Source organism: Dasypus novemcinctus, chromosome 2 (genome assembly GCF_030445035.2).
Source record: "Dasypus novemcinctus isolate mDasNov1 chromosome 2, mDasNov1.1.hap2, whole genome shotgun sequence".
Classification (NCBI taxonomy): domain Eukaryota; kingdom Metazoa; phylum Chordata; class Mammalia; order Cingulata; family Dasypodidae; genus Dasypus; species Dasypus novemcinctus.
In genome coordinates, this window is record NC_080674.1 from 156,416,538 (window position 1) to 156,438,055 (window position 21,518).

Here is a 21,518-nt window from a genome sequence, read left to right on the forward strand (position 1 = left end):
AGCATAATGCTTTTTAAGTACATATTGTAGTAGGTTCTTCATTACTCTCTATTGTGAATAATATTCCATTTCTGGATACATGAGATTTCATTTATCTATTCATTAGTTTACAGGCACTTGTGCTGCCTTTTGACAAGTGGCTTAATGTCAGGCTTCAGGAGAAGGTGCCTGCCCTGAAGGGGTACACCACCTCCTTAAGGCGCATGCTTGAGAACAGAAAGGAGAGTCCCTGAAGGAGTCACTGCACACAGAGCTCTGTTACACCTTGTCCAACTAAGGGCCAATCCCTGTAGGAGCTTCAAAATATAAAAACTTTGAGGAATTTTAAGTGAGACTCAGGTTTCCAGTTCTTAGCTGTTCTGTCAGGCAGCAGTAACTCCAGGTAACATTATGAGTTCCCTAAAATGTGAATTTTAGCCTATCCTTTTGGTCCTATGTGCTAAGCCCCTTAATCAGGCACCTCTCATCACTCCAGATGCTCAGATTTTCTATAACCAAGTTTCTGATAAAGATGTCAGAAACTTTAGCAACAGCTTCTCAGAATACCTGCATTTTAAAGTAAGGATCATTGAGAGCAAATTTTATAAAATTAGGAATGAATAATTAATGGAAAAATTACAGCCATCATTCATCCATTTAAAAGGCATTTATTAAGGAGGAAATATAGTATAGTGTCCCAAATCTTAGATCTGGTTGCATCAAAATTGCCTGGAGAGCTTTAGTGATTCTGAAGCCCGTATGGGATATGGACTCAGAAAGACGTGGTTTTAAACCTCACCTCTGCCGTTTTAGCTACATGATCTTGGATATATCACTCAGTTCTCTAGGCATCATTACTCTGAAATGTTAAGATGGGGGAGTGTTAGAGGTGGGGATGCATAGGACCTGTGGCATGGCATTGACAATTATGTGAAAGAATGTAAGTGATGCTCCTACATGGCTCCTGACACTTGAGAGCTACCATTTATGGAGTGCATTCTATCTATTCCTACTATTAGGCGAGGTGTAGGAAACTAAAGAAGTAACACAGTTCCTGTCCTCACGATGCATAAATCAAGTGAAGGATAGAGAATGTGCAAAAATAAAGATAATTCAAGGAGCACATTTACGGAAAGTCACAATTATTTAAAAGCTGTTCCTAAGGCCTCTTCGTTTTCTACAGACTTATTTAGACACTGACACAAAACACCTGATAGAGAAAAAAGTGACAAAGGGGAATGATATTAACACAAGCAGTAGAGGCTACATTCCCTTGTCAACATGATTTCTCCTTACTTACCACAACTATTCTAGAAATCATACACAGGATGCAGCATTTGAAACAATCTTAAGGTTCTCTACTCCATGGTATATCCCTTTTATGTCTTAAGCATTTAGAGAACTTCAGCATCTATAACCATATTACCAGATTTAAAAATTCCCATTCAGCATTATTCTCTCTTTTTTTAAAGATTTATTTTTATTTATTTCTCTTCCCTTCCCCCTCCCCAGTTGTTCTCTGTGTCCATTTGCTGTGTGTTTTTCTGTGTCCGCTTCTATTCTTGTCAGCGGCACCAGGATCTGTGTCTCTTTTGTTCTGTCATCTTGCTGCGTCAGCTCTCCGTGTGTGTGGCACCACTCCTGGCCAGGCTGAACCTTCTTTCGCTCTAGGCAGCTCTCCTTACAGGGCACACTCCTTGCGCATGGGGCTCCCCTACGCGGGGGGACACCCCTGCATGGCAGGGCACTCTTTGCGCGCATCAGCACTGTGCGTGGACCAGCTCATCACATGGGTCAGGAGGTCCTGGGTTTGAACCATGGATCTCCCATATGGTGGACGGATGCTTTATCCATTGCCAAGTCCACTTCCCTATTCTCTTTTTTAATGACATAAATTTCAAGATTAAAACAAGGACTTGAAAACATATGTTAAATCAATTAACATATATTTAAATACAATTTATCCATGCTATCGATTTTAGCCTATAAACCTGGTTACATGGTATTTCCAAGAGAGTAAAAATGTACTAGAAATCCTAACATTTTGAGGTCCAGCTGTCTTCTCTAATGTCTCTTGCATCCTAAAATACCACACAATTATTTTTCAGAAAATATGGCCACATATTTGATCAAGAAAATATGGCCACTGTTTACTGAGCACTGTTCTTGGCTTTTCATAGATGTTAAAAAGTGTAAACATCATTCCTACCCTTTGCTAGCTTCCTGACTCTAAGAATACACAAATATCTATAAAGAGAAAACAAACTCTACAAAGCAGTGACTTAAATACATGGCCAATGCTGTGGTAGTGGAGAGGAAGCAGAGGCAGAGTGGACTGGAAAAGTACCAAGGCTTCCTAGAGAAGATGGCCGGTTGGCAGAGCTTTCACCACCCTACCTACCCATTCTTACTCCGTGCCAGGTACTGGGCTCTTCAGTTTAGGTACACTCAACTAACTGAACTATCCCAACTAACACATTGAGATATTGACACTGACTATTTTAGAGACTGAGAAATGGAGGATCAGAACAGTTAACTTTGCAAAAAAAATTACACTGCTATGAGATGGCAAAACTACAACTCAGAAATAGATCTGTCCATCTCCAAAGATTCTTAGCAATATAATACTTTCTTGAAGAAAGGGCAGGGTTCAGCTAGTCTAGAGAGATGGCAAAGGCATAAAAGGGTCAGCTGAGGGCTTACGAAACAGAATGGCAGAATGCAGTGGTTAAGAATATGAAGTTTGAAATCAGATTCAAACTGGCTTTGTATCAAATTTCCTAACAGTATACTCTTGAGAAGTTACTGAAACTCTCTGAGCATCTGTTTCCTCTCTGTAAAATGGGTAGAAGGATGCTATTTACCTCCCTGAGTTCTTGCAAGAATCAAATGAATTAAAATGTACACAATAACTAGCTAGTATTATCATTATGATAGTTATTATTATTATTATTACAGAACGCAACTCTCCAGTGGAAACTCTGCTAGATTTTCAAGGAAGAGGAAACAGATTTATCACCCCTTGTATTAAAAAGACAGGTCAGGAAAGGCACAGAGACCCGCAGAAACACTAATGGATTCACGGCTTGGGGGAAATGAAATCTGCATTCACAGATGAGTATTCCGAGGGTTCTTGGCTTTGTTGCTGGTTCTGCCTCAAGGTATAGCTGAACAATGTCATTAATCTTAGGATTTCTAATAAGGCTGTTGCCTCTGAGTTATGATTTGTAAAGCAAGTGTAATATAAAAGAGCTAGAATTCATATGTATGAAGATAAATGCTTCAATACTTCCCTATATTTAATATTTGGAGTTGACCCTCTCTACCAAAGCTTTGTTAGTTTGTCTACGTCCTTCCCCTCTTGTTTTTCAAAGATGATCCTATTGAGTGAGATGGCCCCGATGTTTAAAATAAATGAATGAAATTAGCTCACTTTATTGCTATTAAACTGTAGAAAGATGTGATCACTTTTAAAACCCTATCTACTCAGGAAAAATATCTCACTGTGCATTCACAAACTTAACAGAGCAATTTAACTTAAAGGAAGGGGTCTGATATGTAAGCCAGTTCAACCCTGGAGTTCTATTCTCCCTCTCTAATGTGGTGGCATGCATATAAGGTCAAAAACCTTTTAATCCATTACATATCTATTATAAAAAAATTAATCTGAAATGCCAAAGTTCAGAATGGTAGTGATATGCACCTTCAAGATTGTAAAGTGCCAGGATCTGTATGTCTCATATTTGTTTTTCTCTTTTCCACTCTTCCACCCAATTGCCCTCTTTATTCCATAATAACAACAACCATAATAGCAACAATTATTATTAGAAATTATTTGCAGTCAACATCTTAAGTTTTTTATAGGAAAAGAATGCTATAAATTAAAATGAAAAATTTATTACTCATGATGGCTTTGTTTCTTTAGCTCTAGGGTTTAAAACTCCACATGAGAAATAAATTTCATAAAGTGTAGAGTAAGACAGGCTCTCAGCACACATGCAAGAGACGTATACCTCTTGGGGATGGGTGGGTGTAAAAAGGCTTTGTGGAAGTGATACTTAAGTTGAGATCCAAAGTGGGTAGGATTCATTCAGAAGTTACATCCCCTGCAAGCCCATGCCTTTGCTCTTGCAGTTCCCTTTGCTTGGCTCCCCTTTTCCTTCCTCGACTCCCTGGTGAACTGTCTTCTACTCCTGTTGTAGGACCCAGATCAAGTGTCATGTCCTATCACTTTCCTCTACCATCTTCACCATACCCTGAGTAGAAAAAAATATTCCCTCATCTGGGCTCCAACTTTCACTTTGGAGATACTTCTTACTGCATTCATAACTCATTTATTAATTTATTAACTCATCAATTCACAAATATTTATGAAGCATCACAAGGGAAGGGGTGTCTGTATTAAAAAGACAGCTGAGAATAGCAATTCAGTACTGTGTGATAACCACACATTGTATTGCACAACAGGAACTAGGAGTCACTGGAGTCTTGATGGGTCAGTAAAGATTCCTGGGGAAAAGTTATGTGTAATGAAGGTTTCAAAGGTGAGAAGGAATCTTCCAGCAAAGGTTTGGGATGGGAAAGAAGAATGTTTTCAGCAGAGGAAGTACTGAGTGTAAATGACTAAAGGTCAAATAGAATATCAATGATGATCTGGAGAAAATTACTGCTGTTTATTCCAGCAAGAGTATGGCAAATGAATGAAAAACAGCAAGAAATGAGCATGGAGAGGCAGGCAGGGGGAAGATGGTGGAGGACAGTACAAACTATGCTAAAGGATCTGCACAGCAGTATGTAGCCAATGAAGGGTATCAAACAGGGGGAGTCACTTGATCACATTTTGTTTTCAATAGTCTTCTGATGAGAGAGTGCAATGGACTAAAGCGGAAAACACATATACAGAAAGAACAGTTAGGAAGCTGTGGCCATAATCAACTTATATTTATTCTTTAGGTGACTGAGTCTCACTTTAGGCAGAATACATCTTGTCTTTCTACTCTTAGGACTTATCACAATGGCCACCACGAAGTAGGAGTTCAATGAATAGTTATTGAATTTAATTAACGTTGATCCAGTTCCAAGGAAAATACTAAAAGTAAGGAATATATGTCAAAATTTCCAAAAGGATAATTTTTAATAAGGTTTATTATGGGAAATTTCTTTTACTGTTGGGGGAGCCTTTAAATGGCTGCTTTTATCTTAGGCAATTTAAGCTTGACACCAAAGTTAAATAAACTATGGAAGTTAAATGAATTTTCATTTAAGCCATATGTTTAGATTTCTTAATTCCTTGCTGCCTCCATCAAACCCTCATGCTGAATTTCACATCTCAGCTTTGGGTAAGTTATCCTGCCCCATACTCTGTTATCTGAATTTAGGAGGCTTCTACAAGTACAAGGCTAGCATACTATGGCTCTAACTGCCATATATTGTTATTTGCATAATCTTTTCTCTACAGTCTTCAAAGTACTTCATACATGTGGTAGACTGGGAAGTACCAACTTCACTGGACTTGGTGGGGAGATCTCAAACATAGCAGGAAACACTTATATATCCAAGGTCAGAGAGAGCAAGAAACATGCATTAGAGCTCCTGCTCAAAGGAGGCACTTGCTCTATATGTACACTGTTAAAAAAACAAACTGGTACGTAAAGTTAAAGTAAAACATCCCAATCAGTGGAGGGAGTGATCTTAATAGAATTATATTCTATAACATATTCTTTTCTATTTTAGGTATAAGTGAAACATAATAATCTATTCCATTGTTTCCTTTGTGACTGTTTTCAAAGATCTTGAATTAAAACAAAACAAAAACAATCTGTTATAGAGATATCTTTGCAAAGGTAAATATTTTTGAATAAATAATTAATTTTACCAAAAGATAAGGCTTTATGGAGTAAGTATAGTTAAGGCTGAAATATAAAGAATGAATATGAGGGATCCAGGAAAGGCAGGAAGGTAGGACAATGAAGGTAAGTAGGAGGAACAAATTGCGTACCACATTGTCTGATGTGGAAGGTTCATGTTGGGGAACTAATGGATGTACAGTTAGAAAAAAAAAGTTGAAGGTTGATTGTGCATTGTCTTGACTGCCTCAATACTGAATTTGTATTCTGTTCAATAATTACTGGGAATCCGACAAACATAAGTGAAGAGATATGATGCAACTCGTTTTCTTAATTTATTGTTTTTAAAGAATCTTTAGATTACATAAAAATTACATAAAAAATATAGGGGATGCCAATACACTCCATCCCCCCACACACTTTCCCACATTAACAACATCTTTCATTAGTGTGGTATATTTATTAAAATTGATGAACACATATTTAAGCATTACTACTAACCATGAACTACAGTTTACATTATAGTTTACGCTTTGCCTCACACAACTTTATAGATTTTGAAAAAAAAGGTATAATGACCTGTACCCTTCATTGCAATGTCATGCAGGACAATCCCAATGTCCCAAAAATGCCCCCACGTTACACCTAGTCTTTCCTCTCCCTCCCCTCAGAACCTCTGGTGACCACTGCCTTTATATAAACGATACAAGTTCTTCCATTGCTCAAATAATAATGTCTATAATAGAATAATAAGTCTACTTTAATCTACTGTTCATTCCCCAATCTTGAGGATTTGGGGATGGTGATACCCACTTTGTTTCTGACTGAGAGGAGGCTTAGATCTCATGGACAGATGGGTAGAACTGTCTTACTTGCAGTTGTAGATACTCTTTGTTTTTTGGGCTGAGTGTTGTCCATCATCATCCTTTTGTTAGTAGTCCTGGGTGAGTCCAATGAACTGGAGAGTAGGTGTTGCAACTCTGCTGAGATTCAGGGATCAACTGGCATATGAACAGATTTAAGTCTCTGGGACATATATTTCACAAGTATAGTACTAAATATAGGTTCAAATAAAAGGGGCAGGAGAGCTATGTGTAGCTAACTCTGTTACAGTGGGGAGCATAAATTTCAAAGTAAGGCCCGCTGACAGGGTGCCGAATTCCTGAGATTGTCTGCCCTGCTTATAGTGTCAAGATGTCTCTAGAGTCCTCAGGAGCACTGCTGTTTGAGACACTATTTACTGTGGCTGTCAATGAGATCCTGCTAAGACAACGCATAAGCGTAAACTCTGGAATGACCTCCTGACTCACTTTGAAATATCATAGCTGTAAAAACAATATACGGCATTTTTAGGGCATTGGAATTGTTTTGCATGATCTTGTGATAACAGATACAGGCCATTTAAATTTTGTTAAAACCTATAAAAGTGTACAGTACGAAATGTAAACCACTATGAGCAACATTGACCTTGGTTAGTAGCAATCCTTCAATATTTGTACATCAATTTTAACATATATACCATCCACATGTAAAATGTTATTAATTGGGGAGAGCTGGGGAGGGGAACGGTGTTGGGTTTATGGGAATTCCCATATTTTCTTTGTGACTTTTCTGTAAGCTTCTTTGAAGATAAAAAGAAAAAAAAATAAGACACTGGGGGAACATAGGGAAGAATTTGTCACTGTACATAAAAGATAACAGATCTTTCAGTGATGAAAGACAATGAAAAAATTATTTTCTATTTTTGTATTATATTTGTTATTTATTATTATTATTTTAATTTCTTATTAATTTTATTTGGTTTTCTTTGGCTTTGTTTTGGGGGAGATTTTGGATTGCAGAAGCGTTGCAACTGTGGCAGGGGAGGATCACTGGTGCAGGGTTGGTGATGGGGCATGGATGGGGAGAGGTGCATCTGGGCATGCCCCTAAGACATAGGAATACGTTCATTTGTTCATGGGACATTGTGTTGGTGGGTGGAGACCCACATGATAACCAAAAGAATATTGAATTCCCATGCTGGGAAGTCCTGCAACAATCTCTAATAGAGCAGCAAGAATCCCCCAAGTACATGGGCAGTGCCTAGAGAAGGAGGACAGACCATTATGCCAGGCCCTTATTGTTCATGATTGTACTTATGAACTTTTTCTTGTGAAATTGAAACTTAGTCTAGTATTAATATTATATAATGCCTAAGAGTTACTCCTTGAAAGTTTCCTTGTTGCTCAAATGTGGCCTCTATCGAAGCCAAACTCAGCCTGTAAATACATTATTTTTCCCCTGGCATGGGACATGACTCCCAGAAATAAGTCTCCCTGGCATTGAGGGATTACTACCAGGCATCAGCTAGTGATGCAAGTGGAAAAAGATGTTGACCAAAAGAGGAAAATACTAAATACCAATTTGTTTTATTGTTTTTTAAAATTTTATCACCTCCCTGAGGCTTTTTATGTGCTGTCTGCTCTGTGTGTCCATTCGCTGTACATCCTTCTGTGTCTGTATGTATTTATTTATTTCCTCTCCCCCCCTGCAGCTTGCTTGCTGTCTGCTCTCCATGTCCATTCGCTGTGGGCTCTTCTGTGTTCTCGCTTATCTTCCTTCTTTTTGTTGTGTCACCTTGCTGAGTCAGCTCTCCGTGGCGTCTGCAGGCCAGGCGGCGCTCCACACGCGAGCCTGCCTTCACAAGGAGGTTCCGGGACGCAAACCCAGGGCCTCCCATATGGTGGACAGAAGCTCATCTGATTGAGCCACAGCTGCTTCCCCCCAATTTGTTTTTAAAGAAGATTAATCTTGATATTATGTGCAGGGCAGAACAGAACAGAAAGAAATTCAAGGTGGAGGTCTGGGCAGGAATCCATTGCCAATGTCCAGACATAAAGAGGGGAGGTCTGGACTAAGATGAAGAAGTAGAAGGACTTTTTCTTTCCTAAAATAAAGAACTTATGCCTTTTACCACCACCACCTCTTCATCATCACTAGAACAGCTTCTCTTTATTGGACACTTCATAAGTATGGAGCCTGTAAAGGTGGCATTTTACTAGCATTATCCCATTTTATATTTAAAACCATGAGATAGATGCAGTTATTATTTTCCATTTACAGATCTGTTAAAAAGAGGCCAATTTCTTTACTCAAAGTCACACAGCTAGTATGTTTGAGCCTAAAGCTTTTTATGGACTTAAACCACTATACTGCTCTTCAGCTGGTCTGTGATGTAGGAGGACTTTCTGTAATGCACTGATTGTTGGGAAGTAGTGGGACAAGTAGGGAAAGATCAAAGGTCACATCCAAGCCTTGTACAGCGGACAGTGGATGAACGTTAGGGGCATCAACAAACTCAGTAAGATGGAAGAAGTCACTGTATATTTGGAAATAATAACAGCTAATATTTTCAGAGCACTTAATATAAGCAAGGAACTATGTTAATGACCTATATGCATTTTCTCTTTTAATCTACATTGTAAATAGTATGAATAAAGAAAAAAAGAAGCTCAAAGAATGATTACAGATTGTGCAAATTTGTGGGGCTAGTAAATAGCAGGGTCAGAATATTAACATGGACAACCTTATTCCTAAGCCTACAAATTGACTATGCTGTACCAGAAACACTCCAGTTCATTTTTAGAAAAAGCACATTTGAATTACAGCTGTACCATCTTTTTATTATTTATTGATTTATCTACCTATTTAAAAATTTATTCCACACTTATCTGAAAACAATTTTGAGGCACTTTATAGAAATACATACTTCAAAATAATACAATTGAAGATTTAAAATGAAGTAGTAGATGTATGCCTATATAAAGATAAGTGTTCAAGTACCGTTAGTTTCCATTGAGTGGTAGGATTATAGAAGATCTTAATTTGTATTGGCCTTTTCTTCCCCTTCCCCAAGATTTCCATAATAATTGTTGTCTAACTTCTATGATCTGAAGGAAATAATCCTTCGGTGATACAGGGGAACAAAGAAATTATTCTGTGAGGCAAGTGAAGTGAAAAAAAAACAAGGTAGCTCACCAGCTGAAGCCAGGAGTAGGTGGGAACACAACAGTCATGCTTTTCATATCACATCATGAAAAGCTGGAATTAATGCAAACATACAGAGATATTGTTCCTAAATCTGAAATGCTTAAGATTCTACAAGGTCTCTCCTCTTCAATGAAGAGTGAACCAAACTATTAGCCATAGCAAGTCACAGAACAATTGTATACTCTGCAAAACCTGACTTAATTAAGGAATCAATAGGGCCAGAACAAACTCTTTCTGAATGGATGCCAGACCCCTTTTCACAAAGGGACTATGCAGTCAATTAAATTAGAGCTTGAATAAGTCATTTTCAGGAAACAACTGGGGGCTCTGTTTTCTGTCAAACTTGCCTTTCTCAGGGAAGTCTTCACTGCCTACAGCATTTCCCTCACCTCAGCTGTGGAAAGTTCTGTACCTATCTTATAGCTCAGTAGTACAGATCACTCAGGGAAATAAATTGCATAACCTGTAAAATCACCTTTCCTCCTTCAATATCTCCATCCATTCTGAGGGTGGGGTAGCGGGTGGAATGGGGGGTGGGCAGGCAGGGATTTTCCTGATCCCTGTTCAACACTTTATCCCCAGTGCCTGGTCTAGTACAGTAGGTACTCAAAAATAAAATGTTTGTTGAAAAAGTGAATGAATGAAGCCAAAACAAAATTTTCATTGGCAAGAGTAAAAAGTTTCCTAAAACACAAAATCTTAAAGTAATTAATCTTAATCAAATTATAGAATATTACAAGATGGTAGTAATTCACCATCAAGTTAATAATAATGCTATTTTACCCCATTTAAAACTCTCCAGTATATTAATAGTATCTAAGCACTCAGAATATTAAGAAATATACTTTCAAATATAAGCAATTTATATCTGGGAAACACTTTTTTTCCTTTATTTTCTTTGGCTTCTTACCTTCTGGCCCAGAAACTTGGAATCACAATTTCATTTCAAGTTTTACACTATTTCTATAGTCATCTTTTTAGGAAAAAACAAAGTCTCAAAGGCTTGTATTATCTTTATCCCGTGGAACAAAAAGAAGCTTCTGGGAAGCAGATGTGGCTCAAGCGACTGGGCCCCCGTCTACCATATGGGAGGTCCAGGGTTTGATTTTTGGGGCCTCCTGGTGAAGGCAAGCTGGCCTGCGCAGCAAGCTGGCCCAAGCACAGTGCTGGCCCGTGTGGTGAGCTGGCCTGAGCTGAGAGCTGGTGTAACAAAATGACATAACAAAAAGAGACACAGAGGAGATACAATAAGAGACACAGCACACAAAGGAGCTGAGGTGGTGCAAGAGATTGAGCACCTCTCTCCCACTCTGGAAGGTCCCAGAATTGGTTGCTGGTGCCTCCTAAAGAGAAGACAAGCAGACAAAGAATGCACAGAGAATGGACACAGAGAACAGACAATGAGGGGGGGTTGGGGGATTGAAATAAATAAATTAATTTTTAAAAAAAAAGAATAAGTTTCTAAGATCAGTATTTCCTCTTGGTATAGTTGGCAATCTTTGATATTCCAAATCCCTAGACTTCTGGTCTATAATATCTAAATCATAATAGCATTTGTAAAGATAATTTATTATCTTTCATCCTCTTACCCCATACTGTGACAGATGAACACTACTACTGCTGCCAATCATCATCATAACTACTACTACTGACCATTTACTACTAGCGGTCACCATGCTATGTCTTTTACATGCATTGTCTTTTAATGCTCTGAGATAGGTGTTAAAAGTCATCTAGTCCAGCCCTAAATGTATGGTTTATGAATCCTTTCTACAAATCTCCCCAGTGGGAGAGACCAACATGGAAGTAAGGAACTGCCGACCTGAAGATACACTGAATGCTGTCTTGGAGGAGGGAGTCAGACATTGCTGGAGCTCAGAGGAGGAGCTCCAACACCCCTGCCAGGGCTAAGCTGAGTCTAGAAAGGTGAGAGAGAACTTGCCCCCTGGTCTAGGAAACAAGGAAGCACTGAATAAATACAATGTAAGGTTTAGTAAGAATTAGGGCTGTACCAAGACTATTGATTAACATGGAGGGGGAGAGAATTTGGACAGGGATCATTTTAATATCTGATACTGAGCTCAGGTAAAACATTTAATTTTGGGGGGTTTCCATTTTCTGAATTGTATGAAGAAAAAAAGCACTCAGTAATAACTATTTGTTGAACACTTTCTATATGCCAAGATGGTATTTACCATTGCACATTTATTATCTCATCTCACTAAAACCTCACAACTACTTCATGAGGTAGATGTAATTTTCCTTTCTTTAAAAAAAGGAAACTAAAAATGTTAGGGGGTTAAATAAATTTGCCCAAGGTCACACAGTTGTATATAACTATGAGCCATTCATTGATCCAATTAATATTACTTAAGAGTTTATACTATGTGTCTGTCAAAATTTGAAATCAGGCCTGTTTGATTTAAACATACTTGTCCTTAATCCTCTGTATAACACTTGCCTGTCCTTTAAGATCAGAAAGAGAACATCGTATTTTCTTTCTCATACCTATTATTGCTTTTAAAACTCCCAGATGAATTTAAAAGAAGTCCTGTTGGGTAGAAATCAAAGTAAGGCTACAAAACACATTTTTTTGTCCACAGCATTACAAAGATTCAACACAAAGCTGCATTATCAGGCACTGTAGGAAAGCTCTGGGCGCCACTTGAGCTAATTGCTTAGGGCATTTCACTTATAAATCCCATTTTGCAGGACACTCGTAAACTAGAAGTTAATATTTTTCCCATAAGAAATAGGGTAGAGATAAGGGAGTACTTTGCTCCTGCAAAATAGTGCATGCAAAATAGCTTAAATGATCACATGAGATACAGAATTAAATAAGGTAGAATTCAAAGCCAAAAATTGGGGCTGTGGTTGAAAAACCTCTGTGCTGAAATGGTTGCTTCACACAGAGTCTGACAAAATTCAGTAAATAGTATTAAATAATAATCATTAATATTCCCTTTTAGTCATTCGAATGGGGTAAGTGCAACTTATCAAAGATAAATGATGTGATCTTTAGCCCAGAGCTGGTAAAGAAAGGAGTCAGCATTTACTCCAAGCTGTTGGACAATGGAGATAATTTTCTTTACTTCCTAGGATGGTGGTGAGAATTACACGGAATTGTGCATGTAAAGAGTTTAGCACTGCACATGTCAAATAATTGTTTTGCTTTAAAATGAGTTGATTCAACAAATATGAATTGAATACAAATTGGTACTGAGCACTGTTCTTGGCACTGGAGATACAGCAGTGAATGAAGTAAAATAAAATAAAAGAGACATACATATCTTTGGCTTAAGGAGCTAACATACTAATTGAGGGAAGTGTACAATAAGAGTGATTAATAAATAAGTACTATGCTATATTAGGATAAAGTGCAATAAAAAATTAAAAAGCACAGAGGCTAAAAGGAAGTGTCCAGGTGGAGTTGAGATTTTCAATAAGGCAAAGGCTAATTGTGCAGGTGTTATTTGACTAGAAGGGATCAGACAGTTGACTGGGAGGAAGGGCAGGGAGCCAGGGAGGCTAGAGGGAAGGAGCATGGAAAGAGCCAAGCTGAGGGCATATGAGAGAGGTGTGTGCAGACCAAGTCGTGCTTTTTGGGCCATTTCCCATGGATTTGAGCTTTATTCAGAGTGAGGTGGGAGCGCCTGGAGAGTTAGAGCAGACAGTGACACAATCTGACTTCATTTTATATTTTCACTGTGACTGCTCAGGTAAGAGTAGAATGAATTTGCAAGAGGGTGGAAGTGTAGTGTGGAGACTAGGGAGGAGGCCACAGCAAAGCCCAGGAGGTTGCTTACACCAGGGTGGAGCAATGGTGCTGGTGAGAGGGATCAGATGCAAGCGCCTGTTAATCCTTCGCAGGTGAGGAAAATTTGGGCTTTAAAAGGTTGCTTTTTAGCCAGGATCACAGGACAGTAAGTAGTTGAGCTGAGATGGAAATTGATAAGGGTCTGATTTAAGTAGCAAACAGTACACTACTCAATTGTTTGTCTCTGATATGCATTGAGCTCCCACTCAAAGCAAGGCACTATGCCAAATACTGCAGGTAAAAGAGATGAGAATGTTCTTGCTTTCAGAGAGTTACACTGTACTAAAAAGGACAATACAGGTAGACCATAACTGTATGTGAGGCAGAATATACCCAGAATAGTGTTCCAGTGAATAGTTTTGGGTGCACAGTTCTAGGTGCTGGAGGTAGAACTGTATAAAGAATAGGCAAAAATCCCTGCCTTCATGGAGCTTATATTCTAGTAGACTGAGACAAGTAATTAGCAAAATAAATACTTAAACTATGTAGTATATTAAAATGTTAAAAGGTAATCAGAGACTTCATGAAGATACAACGCATACCTGCCCAAAGTAGTCACTGCATCACTGCAATAATGAAAAATTAGAAATAATGTAATATCCACATAAAAGGGACTAACTTAATAAAATGGTATATACAGTCTACAAATTAGTATGCAATAGCTAAAAATTGCATAGGTTGGTAAATGGATGTGGCTCAACCAATTGGACTCCCATCTAACATATAGCAGGTCCAGGGCTCAATGCAGCAAACTGGCCCACACGCAGTGCCAGTCAATGCGGGAATGTGGCTCCGTGCAGGAGAGCCGCCCTGCGTGGGAAAGCTGCCCCGCGCAGGAGTGCCTGCCGATACTGAGAGCTGGTGCAGCAAGAGACACAGAGGAGAGAAAATAAGAAGACATAGCAGTATAGGGGAGCTGAGGTGTCGCAAGAGAGTAATCGCCTCTCTCTCACTCTGGAAGATCCCAGGATCAGTTCTGGGAGCCACCTAATGAAAATACAAGCAGACACAGAAGAACACACAGCAAATGGACAGAGAGAGCAGACAACGGGGGAGAACAGGAGGGGGGTGTGCGAAAAAAATGCATTAAAAAAATGCATAGGTAGATCTATATAATGAGGCTAGTCACTCTTGAAGACATACTGAGTCAAAAGAGCAAAGTATAATGTCACACCTTAGTGGTGTGGCCCCTGGGTCCCAACCTGCATGGGAAGTTCTGATAAACTGCATACTTGGAACAGCCGAGGCCTTTAGGGTGGACAGGATCAGTTCTGGGCGACACTGTAATGTCTTCCAAGATTTCTTTAGTTTCTCTCGTTTCCCAGGAGTTCGTTGGGAGTCCAGGGGTGATTAAAGCCCTATCCTCTCTTTCCTTTTCCATCTGCTCCCTTGATACCCATCTTCTCACTCAGTGTCTCACTCCATTCAGCCTCCCCAAGATCAGTTAACATAATAAATGACTTCCCTAGATACTCAGATAGGTGAGTTTTATTTTTAAAAGGGGTGTAGGAGACCAAGCATTGCATGAGACTGTAAATGAGAAAACAGTTTGTTGCCACGAACCACCACATATATGTTCAGTTATTAAAGTGATTAATATTAACTCTCTCATCTTCTCCAGTATAGACAAATTAAATGTTATTATTAGCCTTCCTACCTCCTCCTCAACATACAGATTGGGAAATGCTATTAATATTTCTTCTCCTCCTCTACCCCTGCTCCTTCTGTCACTGAAAATGCATCTAGTTGAACTGTGCTAGGCTTAAAAGGCCAAGGATTCTTATTCTTCCCAATTCCAAGTACCACTCAACATTTTTTCTCCTTATTTTATAAGTTCACAGATAACTGACACACATTTTATCAGATCCAATGTTCACAATGACACTCTGAAGCAGATACGACTCTCCCTACTTTATAGATAAGGGAACTGGGTCTCTGAATCCTGAAATGACAAATGAAAGTTGTTGCAAAGCTGGGATTTAACCTAAATCTTTTTCCAAGCGCTGTGTTCATAATCCAGTCTTTGGCCCTGAAGGAGGCTTTGCCACGTAGACCTCTCCTAGACATAGTCTAGCCCAGAACAGGGGAGTGTTTTCCCTCTATCTACTCAAGGGCGCATGAAGCTACCAGTTGATTAGTGGTATGTAAAAGAGCACTGGTAGCAGAGTCAAGTCTAGGGTATGCTTTCACAGCATCAGCTATTTATTTCTAAATAGCATATATCATAGTTTGGGATTATATATTTGTTTGATTTTTTGGTCAATACTTATTCCCTCACTAAAATGGAAGCCCTGATAAGGCAGAGATAATGTTGAGTTTTGCTAACCAGGGTGGCTAGCATAAAAATAAAAAATAAACATATTTTTCATATGAATGAATGAGTGAATCAATGAATGGATTGGTGAATGGCAAGAAGAGAGTAGGATGCTTGTATAACTTAGGCCTGAAGCATGGGAAAAGGGTCCATCTGAATGCAAAGATCTCTCTCTCTCTTTCTATCTTGCTCTTGCTGATTTAGATTTCAGAACATTTGTCATTTTAAATGTCTGTTGGTAATACTAAGATTAACAAAATAGTTCATAATATCACAGAAAACTGCCAGTACTAAAACTGGTAATAAATACTGTAAAAATGTGAAAAATAAAAATGAATGATTTCTTTCAATAATTTATAAAAATTTCAAGCTCTTTATTTTATCATCTGTTTGACAGCATAATAATTTATAGTATCACTTTGTGACAGATTAACATCTGAAATTGTGAACCAGGTTTATATGATTAAAATTAAAATAAAAGTTGTACATGTTTTTCTTTATCTTTAGAGATTGATATTTATAAATATAGTCACATATTCATCTATTTTAAAACTTTTGGAAAAAAATATGCCATGCAGGGGTTAAGGGTAGGAGCTCTAGAGTTAGGGTATGGACTTAAAGACCAGCTTTAAGCACTTATTGTGTGTGACCTTGGACATGTTAGTTAATTTCTCTCTGCCCAATTTTATTTCCTGCTTCACACAGTTGTTTGGATTGAATAAGCTAACACATGTAAATGCATACAAAAGAAACTGGCAGGGAAGCGGATTTGGCTTAACTGATAGAGCATCCACCTACCACATGGGAGGTCTGGGGTTCAAATCCAGAGCCTCCTGGCCCGTGTGGTGAGCTGACCCACACGCAGTGCTGATGTGCGCAAGGAGTGCCACGCCATGCAGGGGTGTCCCCGGTGTAGGGGAGCCCCACGCACAAGGAGTGTGCCCCATATGGAGAGTCAGCCCATGTGAAAAAGTGCAGCCTGCCCAGGAGTGGCGCTGCACACACGGAGAGCTGACGCAGCAAGATGATGCAACCAAAAGAGACACAGATTACCAGTGCCGCTGACAAGAATACTACTGGACGCAGAGGAACACACAGTGAATGGACACAGAAAGCAGACAAATGAGCGGGGGGAGGCAGGGAAGGGGAGAGAAATAAATAAAAAATCTTAAAAAAAAAAAAAAAAGTAACTGGCTCATGGTAGAACTCAACGCATTTTAGCCATTATAATTCCTATTAGATACCTGACATTTGATGATACCACAGTGAGTCTGAAGTTACTGAGGTAACCTCACCTACCTATGTCATAACTAAAAATTACAAATCATTTTCCATTCTAATCTTTCAGAATTAGAAAGCAATATACACAATATATAGGGGGTGATGCATGGAGTTAAGGATGGGGAAGGGAGTTTGCAAACACATTTCTTTGTAATAAAAAATGCAGAAAGTTTCATCTTTTTTATTTTTGGCAAGGGAGTGGAGGCATTAAATTATCAAAAAAAGCTGAATTAAAACACCCTGATTCCAGTCTTTTAAAGGTATTAATTTATTGGTGTGGTAATTTTTAAGTTCATATTTTGGCATTTTAGTTCCAATCCTTTCTAATCAAAATGTCAAAGGATTATTAAAAACTCAGGTTAGTGGAATTGTTTAAATATTCAGAATCAGAATTATGATTAATTTGGGGGCTGAACTGCTCTGACAAATTAGATTTCAGTACAAAATCAAACAAATTACGCATACCTGTGATGTTTGCTCTTTCTCAAAGAAATACTTTCTTCTAAAAGCATTTTCAATCACTTCTTAGTTAAAGAATTTTTGACCAATTAATATATTAAACTGATAAGAACAGTCAGACTAGAATTTAGCTATTCTCCTAGTGTCAAATATGATCTCTCTCATTCAATCTTAGATTTATTGTTGAATTGTTGGTTCACTATTATTACTGCCTACGCTGGCAAAAGGCTGAGATTTTAAAAATTCCTTTAATGTTCTATTTTGGCTAGAGAGGATAACGTTCATTTTCCAGGGTGATGACAGCAGCCTTGTTCTCATTTTGGGTGTTTCCCACCTTGTCATAGCGGTGACTAAGTCATATCAGGGCAACTACTTTATAAACAGGAAGGCTTGTGAGCGTTCTCATATGACCCATAGGGCAGAAGACTTCAAAGGATTCAGGCATTCTTTTCCTAGTCTTGAGATGGGTCAGTTTCTGATGAATACTGGATTGGTCTGCAGCTTGGCAGACACCGTATTTCCTACTGAGGGAGAGCCAGAAGAATAGGATTGCTTCTTAGGGCATTATCTAATGGGAATGAATAGCATTGTTTCAACTGCAGGAGCCCTGGCCTGCGTCCTGGGCCAACACATCCAAGACATTCCCTGTTGTTACAGAAGGAGAGGCTATGTATATGTGTGTGTGAGAGAGACACACAGAAAGGGGAGGTGAGAGAAAGAGAGATACAGAAAGATAGCTCAGGGGCTTTTTTCTTCATTTATACTCTTTTTTTTTTTTTGTATACTGATTTATATGAGTTGGGGCTTAGTTTTTGTAATAATCACTTGATTTGGAATGAGACACAAGTTATATAAATTGAGTTTTTTTTCTGGCAAGGTTATGCTAATACATAGTTGTATCTACTATACTTTATATTTTAAAGCCAACATAGATCCACTGTCTGAAATCTGAATATGATATTATGATATTTGTTTCCATTTTAAAGGACAAAATCAAAATAATATTTTATAGGAAACTTCTAATATATAAGCTGCTTCCTGCCTTAACTTTCTCCATCCCAGCAAAGGCTAGTGATAATAATAAACAGAATATTAAGATATATCTCTATTGGCGGTTAGACAAAATTTAGTAATCATATATTGGGTGTCAACTATGTTTAAGATGTTGTTCTATATGGTATGAGGTTTACTGGGATAGACATGTTGCACAACTTTAGGAGTGTCATATGCTCCCCAGAGTTGTACAAAATGGTGGTACCAAAGTAAATGCAAGACAAGATGCTCACTTCACCATGGCTATTCAACATTGTACAAGAAGTTTTAGCCAGAACAATCAGGGAATAAAAAGAAATAAAAGACATCCAAATTAAAAAGGATAAAGTAAAATTACCTCTATTCACAGATGACATGATCCTATATACAGAAAATCACAAATAATCCACAAGAATGCTACTAGAGCTAATAAACAAATTCAGTAAAATTACAGAGTACAAGATCAATATGCAAATATCAGCTGTGTTTCTGATTACCAGCAATGAAAAATCCAAAAAGCAAATCAAGAAAACAATGCCATTTACAAGAGGATCTAATGGAATAAAATATCTGGTAATAAATTTAACCAAGGATGTGAAAGACTTGTGCACTGAAAACTATAAAACATTGCTGAAAGAAATTTAAAACAACTTAAATAAATGGAAAAACATCTTGTATTCATGGAATGGAAGATTTATATTACTCAGATGTCCATATTATGCAAAACCATCTACATATGCAATACAATCCTGATCAAAATTCCATCAGCCTTTTTTACAGAAGAGGAAAAGTCTATCCACAAATTCATGTGGAATTTCAAGGGCTCATGAATAGCCCAAAACCTCCTGAAAAAGATGAGCAATGTTGGAGGACTCACACACCCCAATTTCAAAACTTACTACAAAGCTACAGTAATAAAAAGCATGGTACTGATATAAGGATAGACAAATAGACCAATGGAATAGAATTGAGAGTCCAGAGATAAACCCTCTTATCTACGGTCGGTTAATTGTTAACAAGAGGGCCAAGACCACTCAATGGAGAAAAAAACAGTCCCTTCAACAAATGGTGCTAGGAAAACTGGACATCCACATGCAAAAGAATGAAAGTAGATCCCTACCTCACACCACATACAAATATTAACTCAAAATGGATCACCAACCTAAATGTAAGAGCTAAACCTATGAAAACACCCTACAAGAAAATATTAGAGAAATCTTCAGGATCTTGTATTTGGCAATGGATTCGGAAATACTGGACTTTATCTAAATTTAAAACTTTTATGTGAAAGACATTATCAAGAAAGTGAAAAGACCACCTACAGAATGGGAGAAAATATTTTGACATTATATATCTGTAAGGGCTTAATATCTAGAATATATAAAGAACTCCTACAACTCAAAAACAAAAAGACAGTCCAATTTTTTAAAATATGGGTGAAGTACTTGAGCAGATATTTCACCAAAGAAGATATGCAAATGGCCAATTAGCACGTGAAAAGATGCTTAACATCATTAGTAACAAGGGGAAAGCAAATCAAAATCATAATGAGATACCACTTCACACCCACAAGGATGGCTATTACTAAAAAAAATAAATAATTAAATGTTGGCAAGGATAAGGAACAACTGAAACCCTCAAACATTGCTGGATGCAATATAAAATGGTATAGCCACTATGGAAAACATTTTGGTGGTACCTCAAAAAGTTAAACATAGAAATACCATCAGTCTACCCCTAGGTAGAATTATTTCAAAAGAATTGAAAGGAGGGACTTAAACAGATAATTTTAAACTGATATTGAAAGCAGCATTATTCACAATAGACAAAATGTGGAAGTAATCCAGGTGTCCATTAAGAGATTAATGGATAAACAAAATGTGGCATATACATATAATGGGATATTATGTAGCCATAAAAAATGAATGAAGTTCTGATACATGCTACCTTGAAAACATTGTGCTGAGTGAAATGTCAGACACAATGCGATAAATATTGTATGACTGCAGTTAGATGAAATAGCTAGAATAAGCAAATTCATAGAGACAGAAAATAGCTAGAGGTTATCAATGGCTGGCAGAGGTGGTAAGAAGAGTTATTACTTAATGGTAAAGAGTTTCTGTTTTGGGTGATGAAAAAGTTTTGGTAATGGATAATTTTGATGGTACTGAATTGCATGCTTAAAAATGGTTATTAAAGTGGCAAGTTTTATGTTTTATATATATATTATTACCATAGAGAACAGAAATAAAAAAATAAATGTGATATGCTCTTTCATTATTGCCCTGTGGCCCACAAATGGTTGCATACCTCCTTAGCACTGAAAGCTCTTCATGTCTGGCTTCAACTTTATCACATTCTATGTAGTCTAAGATTTGGCTATATACTAGCTATTATTCACTCCCCACTTTTTTCTGTAATTGCCCTATAAGCTCCTACTCCTCCTAGCCTTTGCTGATTCTGTAACAACAAACTAATAGAGGAGATAAAACATATATCCGATTATTACATATACTAGGAAAACCACCAAAGCACACCAAGGTTGAGCTATAGAGTAAAGAAATGTTGAATAAAATAAAGCTTGAAAGGTAGTTTAATCCAGCTAAAGGCCTTATTTAGTAGGTCACAGTGATTGCTGATGATTTCAGGAGGTTTATGATATGAACAGAGTTGTGCACTCGTAAGTCAAAATGAGTTGTAGGGAAACTGCGATCATTAAGCAAGACAGAATCTGGCCCTAAACTAGGGGTGAAAATTGAGA

General features: G+C 37.9%; 1 protein-coding gene across 10 annotated transcripts in view; it reads right to left on the reverse strand.

Annotated features, from left to right (window-relative positions):
• The window catches only part of JAKMIP2 (janus kinase and microtubule interacting protein 2), a 197,527-nt gene that overhangs the window by 78,725 nt on the left and 97,284 nt on the right, over positions 1-21,518 (reverse strand). The gene's annotated exons all lie outside the window — the stretch shown is intronic.